The 10,210-nt window shown below is 46.0% G+C and overlaps 1 long non-coding RNA gene across 1 annotated transcript; it reads left to right on the top strand.

Moving 5' to 3' along the window:
• Positions 1 to 2,406: 2,406 nt before the first annotated feature.
• On the top strand, positions 2,407 to 3,942 carry LOC121673194. Its single transcript, XR_006019157.1, has 2 exons — positions 2,407 to 2,634; positions 3,904 to 3,942. It is a non-coding gene; the product is annotated as an uncharacterized LOC121673194 (long non-coding RNA).
• Positions 3,943 to 10,210: the final 6,268 nt, after the last annotated feature.

The raw sequence follows: 10,210 nt of genomic DNA, 5'->3' as shown, positions 1-10,210 counted from the left end.
TAAAAAAAAAAAAAAAAAAGATAAATGTCATGATATACACTTGAGTCTCTTGCATTTTTGCCAGGCTAAGTGATGGAGAAATTGCTTCATCCCTTCTGATGGCACTAGTAGAGATGCTGAGAAATGAGCTGTTTAATTCCGTCCTTCTATCAGGAATCTGCTAAAACTTGGGCTGAATGAAAACAAACATTTCTCCAGGAACTGCACTCGGCACCCACAGCATGGTGGGAACCAGGTCCTACATTGCCTCCAGCAATTCCTCCTGAGGATGTCACTCCTGTTTACAGGAAGACACTCAGGGGTGGGCAGAGTTAAACCAACCTTAAATATTTTAGCACAGCACATCCACTGCCTTCTCACAAGGTGTCAGAATGAGACATTACTTATAAAAAGGTGATAAAAATGCAAAACCAAACAGAAACTTGGAGTCACCCCACCTTTTGCACACTGCTCTGTGCTGAGCTTTGCAGACCCCCACCACTGCTCTGGACCATCTGCCCCAAACCTGGGCATTGTAGGAGCTTTCCTGCTACAGCAATGGCTTTTGCTGGCTGGTGTTGGATGAATGGGGCAGATCAGAGCTCTCCGTTTCTTTTCAGACTTTGCAAAGTCAGGTGTCTATTCAGTATTAAATATTATCTCCTGTAAACAAGACTTAGGAGCCTGTTTAAAAACCGTGGGCTTTAAAAAGCGTGGGCTTTCCAGCCCAGCACAGCAGCAGCACACAGGGCCACATCAAATTCTTCTTTTATGAATCACAAAATAGATGCTGCTTTAATGCTTATGAATATTTGTAAACTGGGAGTTCTGACTGAAGCCAGCGTTTGACCTCCTGGCGTTCCCGGCCGGACACATCCTGGCATGGCTCGTTGAAGATGCCCGTGTTCCGCGCTTTGCCTTGTCACTGGGAGATATGGCACACAGATGGAATGATCATATTGGCCTCCAAAGGAAAATATTTAACCCAGGGATGTCAATGGAATATAGAAATGATGGTTAAAATCCCAGAAGCCTGCCTTGTTTTTGTCTTTTTCCTTTCATCTAGCACTTTGGGTCATGCCATCACTTATACGCTTCAGCCCAAACAGGCAATTGCTGAGTTAAGAACCTGGAGTTCAAAGTGAACCATAAACCTTAGTCTATAAGATAAATCATACAAATTACTTTACAGAAATAAATAGAACGTTTGGGAGAGAGGTTATCTTCTTGCCTTCAGTTTACATCTCTAATGACTGTAAGTTCACAAATGCATTCTGTCAAGAATATAAACATTGCTTTTATTATACCAAAGACAGATATTTATGACCAACTTTTACAGTATGGCCAGCCAGCTTAGAGGAAAACCCTGGAATCTGGGCAAGAATGTAGAAACTTTGTCACGATAATTTTTAAATTTGTGGGCACCTTTTCAAAGCACCATGAACTCTACTCAGAAGAAAACCTCACCACTTCGGTTAAACTGCAGAAATAAGGTTTTAAAACAGTGGTCAGGGCTGAGCTTTGCTAAATTTTTTTTGTGCAAGTGGTGCTGACATGCAGAAATAGGTGTTCCCACACAAACACACCCAGGTGGGATTTCTCTAAAACTTTGAACTCATCTTTCCCACAGTTTTCAATGATTTTATTATTGCAGCCTTGCATAGTGCTGTGTTTCAGGGCACAATCCTTGCTCTCCTGGTCTTGTTGCCAGAGGAATTTCATTTGGATTAGACTAGTCACTCAATCCTTTTTTTCTATGGCACAGTATAATAAGGAAAAAAAATATTCGATTGATGAAAAGATTTTTGCTGAAACTGGATGTTGGAGAGGTCAGGGAAACACAGAGGCAACCCCAAAGGGTATTTTTCACACAGATCCCAACATGGAAACTGGTCCCAGTTTGTTCCTTAAAGTGCTGCCTCATCCTGCACTGTCCAGACTACATTAGAGTCCCCAACAAACCAAAATTTTTTTTTTTCTGCTCTTTGAAAAGCTCCTCTTGCAAAGCAGGGGAACAGCTTGTGTAGGATGCAGCTTGGGTACCTGACCTGAAGCTCCTGTCGTGCAGAAGATGGGGATAAATAACATTTTCTTTGCACAAATCCAGGAATACCGTGATGCATTGCTGTTGTGGAAATCTGACCTCTGCTCCTTGCTCTGTCTTTAGGATAAGGCTGCCTGGGGAGAGGTTGGGCTGTCTGGGACAGGAGGTGATGCTTGTGCCTTGGGAAGCCGTGACATTAAGTGTTTTCACTGCTTGATGGACTCGGTGCTCCTGGGGAAAGAGAGACCAGATCCAGGTCCAAAAGGATAAGAAAAATACCTCCCTGAGCCCCAGAGGCAGCTCTGCAGAGCGTTTGGGCTCTGCTCCATCTCATCTCACTTACCCCTCCAAAACAAGTCCCTCTGAGCCCAAGCTAAGCCTAATTAGCAAAGCAAATGTGGGCACGGCTCCACTCCGAGTGCCTGGGCTGTTTTACGTAAGCCCGCGGGTATTTCCCATCTCAGCGAAATCAGCACCTCTCCGGAGCCCTCTTCCGTCCCAGGAAAAAGCGCCTGTTTTGGAACAGAAGAGGAAAGGCTCACACCAAAACCACTCTGCAGCTCATATCGCTGGGCTGCATGTGTTCTGTGAGTGCAGCAGTCATGGATAAGGTATGAGAAATTGGACATGAGATTGCATTTCCTGCTCATGCATCTGCTGGATGAGCTGTTTGGAGCCTGCTGCTCCATCAGGGATTGTTTCTTTCCTACATCATGGTAGTCACAGTGTCTCTGGTCGGTTGGGGTAAGTTATGTCTGGGAAGGGAAGGGAAGGGAAGGGAAGGGAAGGGAAGGGAAGGGAAGGGAAGGGAAGGGAAGGGAAGGGAAGGGAAGGGAAGGGAAGGGAAGGGAAGGGAAGGGAAGGGAAGGGAAGGAAGAGAAGGGAAAGAAAGGGGGGAAAAAAGGAGCATGTTGAAGACAAAAGCGTTTAAGCCCGGACACGTCTGTGAGCATGTGTGTGACACATTCACGGGCTGGTTTGTCAGAAGCAGGGAGGTAAAATCTGTGCCCCCAGTCGTGCTCAGCAAATCAAAGGGTGGAATGGAAGAAAGAAGGAATTCCTCAGCTCTGGCTATGCCTGCAGATCTTGCCCAAATGTTGCTGGCGTGCCTCCACCCCTCCAAGCAGTGGAGCTGCAGGGAAGTCTGGGGTGCAGACCAGCTCCCAGGGAGGATTTCACGTCTCCAGTGCCCCCCAAACCCTCACTGCAGGAACCCAGGTCAGCACTGAGTGGTGGGAGGATGGGCTGCAAGCTGGTCCTCAGTGCTGATGGGAGCTAACTACCAGTGACCAAGAGAGCTCTGGGCTTCTCCCCTCGGGACAGCATCTGGCTGGGAAGCAGAGGGCAGAGGAGGGAGAGGAGGGAGAGGAAGGACCATCAGGGTTTGGGCATGGGTGAGTTTTGGAGTCAGTGGGTTTGTGAGGGACAGCAGGAGGGAGCAGGGCTGCATCTCCACAGAGGGTCAGCAAACAGTGGCAGTGCCAGTGTCCCCTGTGTCCCCAGTGACACACCCAGATCTCCTCCCAGCTCCACTGGGGCACATCAGAGTGTGCCAGCTGCTCTGTGTCTCCCCTTGCACCTTTCTGCTTTGCATACAGGGGCTGTGATAGAGATGAGAACCTCACCTCTGCTGTGTAAACCCACAGGACCATTTAAAAACCTTTCCCGATGGAGGGACGACTCCACTCCCTCACAGCAATGCACCAGAGGGTGTTTTGACAAACTGATTGTATCCACAGCTCAAGTGGATGGGGGTTTCTGGAAAAAGTCCAGGGATTTTCTGCTCCATTTGACATCTCCCACACAGACTCCTCCCTTTTGTTCCAAGCAGAAGTGTTACTTTCCTTCTCTTTCCTTACCTTTTTTTTTTTTTTTTCCAGAGGGAATCAAGATACAGGATAGGAAGGAACACGAATGAACAAACAAACAAAAAGCCAAGAGAAATTATTTTTGCATTGAATCATGCAGGAAAAGGCCCACTCCTTTCAAATGGAACTGAACAGCCAAGAAAATTCTGAGAAAAAAGGGATTCAATGGGAGAAGTGCATGGAACAAAATAGATTTTTCTTCACTGGAGATGTTTTGCAGGAATGCCTGTGACTCCTCCAGCCCCTGCTCCCGTGCCACCTGCCCTGAGAGGGGGACACAAACAGAACCCAGCCATCATCTCCATCCTTGAGATTGCCCTTTGTGCAGAACTAACCATTGCCCATGGATTAATAGAGGGATTAATAATTTGACTTAAATGGTGTCTCAGGGCTCTTCATTACTTGACTGCTTGGTTGGAAGCACCCACAAATATTTTGTGTTTTAGCACAGAACTGAGAGCAGGAGCATGTTAACTGCATCCCTGAGGTGGTGTCCCTGGTTCAGCAGAGCCTGTGCCATGGAAGACCCAGACAGATCCAGCCATTTCCCCACACTCCTCTCTCTTGCACTGGAGCTACCCTCTCAAGGGCTTTTTTTCCAAAATTAATTACAACTTGCATTAAAGCCAGTGCATCTTAATATGAGTTCTGTCATAATCACAGATGAATGAGGTATCTGAATGCGAAAACTTCTCTTTGTTGGAGCCATTTATAACACACAAGTATGCCAGGATTATTCCAGGCAATAAACAGGCCAGGACAACCATGATTATCCGTGAAAATGAACAATGGTAAACAGTTTAATACAATGGTTTACACGAGAAGTAGTATAAAAAAACATTTCCCAGGCATCTTACCTGAATGATAAATGAAAACAGAGCCTCAAATAACAATAACAATGTAAAACAATTTGGGAAGCCTTTTCTAAGCAGCACCCTGGTTAGAGTCCAAAGAAAATACATGCAAAAAATATTCAAAATCCCATGCTTTACATTGACTTTGGCCAGCTCCCAGTTCTTGGGTATAAAGCTTTCTCCCAAAGTTTTGCAAGTAAAACAAGTTCTTTGAATGAGGGCCTGATCCAGCCAGCTGCTGAGCATTCTCCATTCTCACTGAGGTCATCAACATCCACAGTTTGCAGGACAGACCTAATGCATAGGTCAAAAAAATATTCCATATTGAAATCCATCACATAAAACTCCCCAAAAAATGAAACTTTCAGGATTCACCCCTCAGTTGTGCAATGCTTTTTTTGGTTTGTGGTTTTTTTTTTTTTTTTTTAATTGAAAATAGCAGAGATTTGAGTACTGAAGTCACTGCTGGAAACTGTTCCGGCATCTGAGTGACCATGAGGCCCATGGAACTGGATGCTGCTCTCAAGGTTATGGCCAAACCCTCCCTGCTCCACTCATGGGATGCTTGGATGCAGCTTCTGGAAATGCTCCTGCACACAAGCTGCCCCTTCAGCCCCGAGCACGGAGCAGGATTGGGCTCTGAGCCCTTAATCCCCACAGTGAGAAGTGGAACACTGCACACAAGATGTAGCAACAAAATAGATTTAGTTCAAGGTTAGTCTCAAGAACCCTTATCTGATCACTGACAGTAATTTATCACACAGAACCCATCATTAGTGTCAAGCTGTTTTATTACCCACTAACTTAACACTGTTTTACCAAGAGTCAAGTGTGATGTCACTCATGTTAAAGTAATTTACAGCTAATAGATATGAGGTAGGAGTCAATGTTGGCTCACTGAGTTCCTTTCATACTCGGTGCTAGCTCCTCTTATTTTGCTCAGTAGGCAAATCAGGGAGCAAGGAGAGGCAGCAATAAAGGGGAAACCAGCCCAAGCACACACAGAGGAGCTTTGAATTCCCCAGCAACTTTTACTTTGAGTACAAGAACTGACTCAAATACCTGAACTCTGATATCCAAGAACTGAAATGGACAGTGGGATTCAAGAGACAATAACAAGTAATCTGGTTTGTGGGACAAGAGGTGGGGAGTGCTTTGGCCATGTGGAAGCTCCAGCACATCAGTAGAGGGGGAATCCCTCTAAAAGTCACATCACGTACCCGCAAATCCTGCAAAATCTGTCTCACCAGGAAAGAATAAGCTTGGGCTGATTTGACATTGCGTTTTCAGTGGTCTCAGCTTTGATGGCGAGAGTTCCCCTAATTTGGAACACAAAGAGAAGTTACAGAAACCTCGATAAGGAGTTTTGTTGCAAAAAAATGGAGACAACTGCGCATGAACATTGTTTTCTTTCCCTGCCTTCCCCGTCTCTCCAGCCAATTCTGTTCAGTCTTAAGGTCAGCCCCAGTGCAGGCTGTGTTTATAAGAGAATACATTTCCCATTTCCAAGCACTTGCCATCTCCTCTAATGAATCCTCCTGCTGATGTCTCCAGGATCCATATTCCTAGCCTGCTAGACATTCGGAGATAATCCTGACTAATGTGTATATATTCGAAGAGTTTTATTGTGGAGATTTGTACATTTGGATTAAGGGAAAGGGCATCCTATATCAGCTCACCTCTCCAATTTTATACCCATTAAAACCATTTTAAATCATTGTATCTGCTCTTCTTTTCCCGGAAGTTCCTAAACTTTGGGCTATTTGCATGGTGACTTCAAATGGTCCTGGAGGTGTGACCCTTCAAGGGACTGCAGAGAAGGTCTCTAGGGATTAAATTTTAACAGTTCTTGGGATCTCAGGTAAATATGTTGCTGTGACAACACACCTGGACTGTAAATCATTGGAGCATCTCTTTTGTCAGCTCTGTCAATAACTGTCCTGGTCTGTAAATTCTGTTTGATCAAACAACTCTTGGAAACAATCACGATTTCAATGGTGACCTCCGTTTCAACCCACAGCACCAATTGTATGCAGATTGGTCAATGGCCCCTGAAAGGAAGACCCCCAACTTTTGGCTGCAGGAAGGGACCAGCTGACCAGATGTGAGGCTGAAGGTTTGGAAGAGCTGGACAATGGTTAAACTCTACCTAGAGATTGGCCTGGGTACAGTCAGATGGGATATACATGCTCATAATTTTCTTCCTTTCCATGGGGAACTGAATGAAAGCTTGCCAGGACTTCTGCTTCTGCATATCTCTGCTTTCTTAAAATCGTTCCAGAGGTTTCTCATAACACATGGCTTAGCTCAGGCAGTTCCTGCAGAATCTCAAGAGTGATCAGGAGATTGTGAGTGGCCCTTTGCCGTGTTCTCCCTGGCCACAGCACTGGTGGGCTTCCACTGTGCTGGAAGAAAGCAGCTGGGCAGGACCAGCTGTGATCCAGGCCTAAAACTCACATGGTGCAAAGCCCAGGTTCTGGCTTGACATTTTATTTGCAAAAGTCATAAAAAACATTCCTCTATCCCTCCCCAACTCCAGAGCTTTCAACCATGGATGCCACTGCATCTCTTGGGCAGCCCAGAGAGACAAAGAAGTGCTTTGCTTCCCACTCTGGCCAAACCAGCTGCCTCTCCACCTCTCCCTCTCCATACCACCTCTCCAACTAATTGGAGCCACGTTTTCATGCCAAAGCAGATGAAAAATGCAGCCGGTGAGGGCTGAGAGGTTGTTGAGAAGGTGAAAAATGAGGCTTGGAGAGGTCAGGGATGCAGCCAGAGAGGGAAGCTCCATGAGGTGGAGGAGATTTGCTGACCCAGACCAAAGCAGTTGAGACGTGGCAGAGAAGCTGCAAAAGGAAAGCACACCCTGCAGTGGGTGAAGGCAGGAAGAATATTGGGCGCAGGGATATTCAAATGAAGCGTAGCAAAGCAAGGCAGGGAACATTAAATTTAGTTCTAATAGGTAGGAAAGGCTGCACCATTCATTTCTCACATCCTTTCAGTACCTTGCTTATGAGAAGTCACAGTGCCACTTCTCCATCATGGAAGACTATTTTTAGACCCACAAAACACATGAGGAGAGAGATGCAAAATGAAAATTGGCCCATAATGCAGAGAGTGTCCCAAATTCATCCCTAGGGTACCTGTATCAACTGCAGTGGAAGACTTCCACCAGAGGTTCATTCAGACCTGTATTTAGAAGTGCACATCTGTGCAATGCTGGGCTTTTGAGTCAGGAACTTCACATCAAGCCTGAAATGGGAAAAAAAGAAGTGCTTCTAGTTGTAGCAAGCATCAATATCACAAGTGATTTAGGACAGAAATTTTATAAGATGTGAAATTCTGTCCCTGTTAGTGCAGAGTTAAATAAAACTCCAGAAAGTAAAATGAGGGAGAGTCATGTTTTGGGATCGTGCCTCATTCTGGGCCTTCAGAATCAAATCCATGCAGTCTCCTAATTAAAACAACAGACTTCTGCAAACCTTCAGACCTTGGAAGAAGAAACCACCTTCCATGCAGCCAGACTCTCAAGTGGTTGGATTCACTAAGTGCATAACTTCTCACTATTTATATTTTAAATCAAAAATGTCTTGCTTCCTTCCACACTTATGTAAGGATTAAAAAAGTGGAGATCTGGATTCAAAGCAGCTATAAAAATCCCAATTGATTTATCCCTCTGTGATGCAGGGACTCCTGTCCTGAACTACATGCAGAAGTGGCCAGGTAGACCAGCTTTCAGGTGACCCCTCCAGACCCTTCCCATCCTTCCCTCCAAGCAAGAGTGCTCAAAGAACTGGGAATGATTCCAGACGAGCAAGTGCTACAGGGACCATAAGGAGGGTAACACAGGTATAGCCTTGCTGCTGCAGGGAGGTTTGTGTAGGGGTGAACACTCCCAAAAGCTGTACCTCTGTTCTTTGGGTAGTTGGGGAAGACAAATCTCCAAAAGAGATTCACATTCAGGAGCCACAGACCGTCCAAAAGCTATCAAGCAAATCCTGAGGTAAGTGAGTGCTGTCTCATTTTCAAGATAAGGGATTTAACACTGTATTGAAAAATTAAAGTCTTTCCACCATGAAGGCTGGTTGGAAGTGTATCCAGACGGAGAGCAGGGGCACAGCACCAGTCAGACAGCAACTTCTCAGTCTCCCACTTTTGCCCCAGGTAGATGAAATCAGCAATGCTTCCTCAAAGTCATTGTACTTCTAAGGAATAACGAATCTGAGGGTCTCCCAGATGGATTTTTCTTTTTTAATCCTTGAGATGTCCCCATTTCCAGTTTCCTTGCAGCATCCCACATAGCAAGGGGCTCTGTTTATGAGAACACTGCTGTTGATATTAGAGCTCATTACTCCAGAGCCCAAAGCTTTAAGGAAAAACACCCAGTATCACGAGACTTGAAATGAAGAAAATGAGCTCATAGCCTAGAGATGTCCAACCAGGAGATTCCACTTTATGGAAACACAGTACAAGTACCTCCAAATTACTTGGGCACCAACATCCCACCTCCCAACACTTAGTAATAACCTAAAGGTCCAAATTTTTCCTTCCCTGGCATGGAAAGAGGAAGATCCTTTGCATGTTTCTCCGAACCAAGCAACAACCAGGTTACATCATGACTTTGGTGGCCGAAGCTCCTCGCTTTCCTCCCTCCCCCACCCCAGGAACAATGGCTAACTGTTCTTTTTCCATCTATAAATTTGTCTGAGTTAACAGTTCCCAAGATCTGGCAGCAAGCTGGAGCTGGGAGTGAGCTGAGAGATAGGAGAGTGACAGTCTGAAATGAAACACAGAGCTGCTGGGCCTGCAGCCGTCAGACAGGAGCCTGGCTCCCTCCCTTAAAGATTAGCGAGACTCCTTCACTGGAGCCCTCCGCATTCCCCAAAATCCTAGCAACAAAGTGCTGTCTCTCAGCCGCCAATGAATCATGTGAATTTAACCTTTCACCTGGCCACAAGGAGGTTAATATACCAAAATAGCCCTTTTTTTTTTCTTCCCCCATTTATTGCCCATAATGGCAGCAGGGAGCATGGTGAAAACCCTGCAGAGCTGGAAAGGCTCTGGAAGTGGTTTGACACCAGACTTCTGCCAGGACCGGGCTGGCATGCCCAGCATCAGCCCACCAGGCTGGAGTTTGTACAGGGAAATAGTTTCCATTACACAGTAGAGAAGATTTTTGCCTCTCCTTGCCTGGCTGGTGCCTCTCTGTGCCCTCCAGCTTCAACCCCACAAACTTTTACCCAAGGTGTCCCCCAGCATGCCCACATGGCTGGATCCTGAGTCACCCGCTGCTCCTGCCCGTGGCAAAAGTCCTGGAGGACTTCCCCAGTGGGGTCAGACCCTCACCCCCTGCGAGATGCTGAGCCCTCCTAGGTCTGTGTATCCTTCTTGGGCTGGAAGTCCTTGTCCTTTGGGTTTGGGGCAAAATTGGAGCCCTCAGTGTTCCCTGCATAAAAAAACCATCG

This window comes from Corvus kubaryi, unplaced genomic scaffold (genome assembly GCF_017639235.1).
Source record: "Corvus kubaryi isolate FWS band 111438036 unplaced genomic scaffold, C.kubaryi_AGA036_p1.0 134, whole genome shotgun sequence".
Classification (NCBI taxonomy): domain Eukaryota; kingdom Metazoa; phylum Chordata; class Aves; order Passeriformes; family Corvidae; genus Corvus; species Corvus kubaryi.
This window is presented reverse-complemented; position numbering and strand designations above follow the sequence as displayed.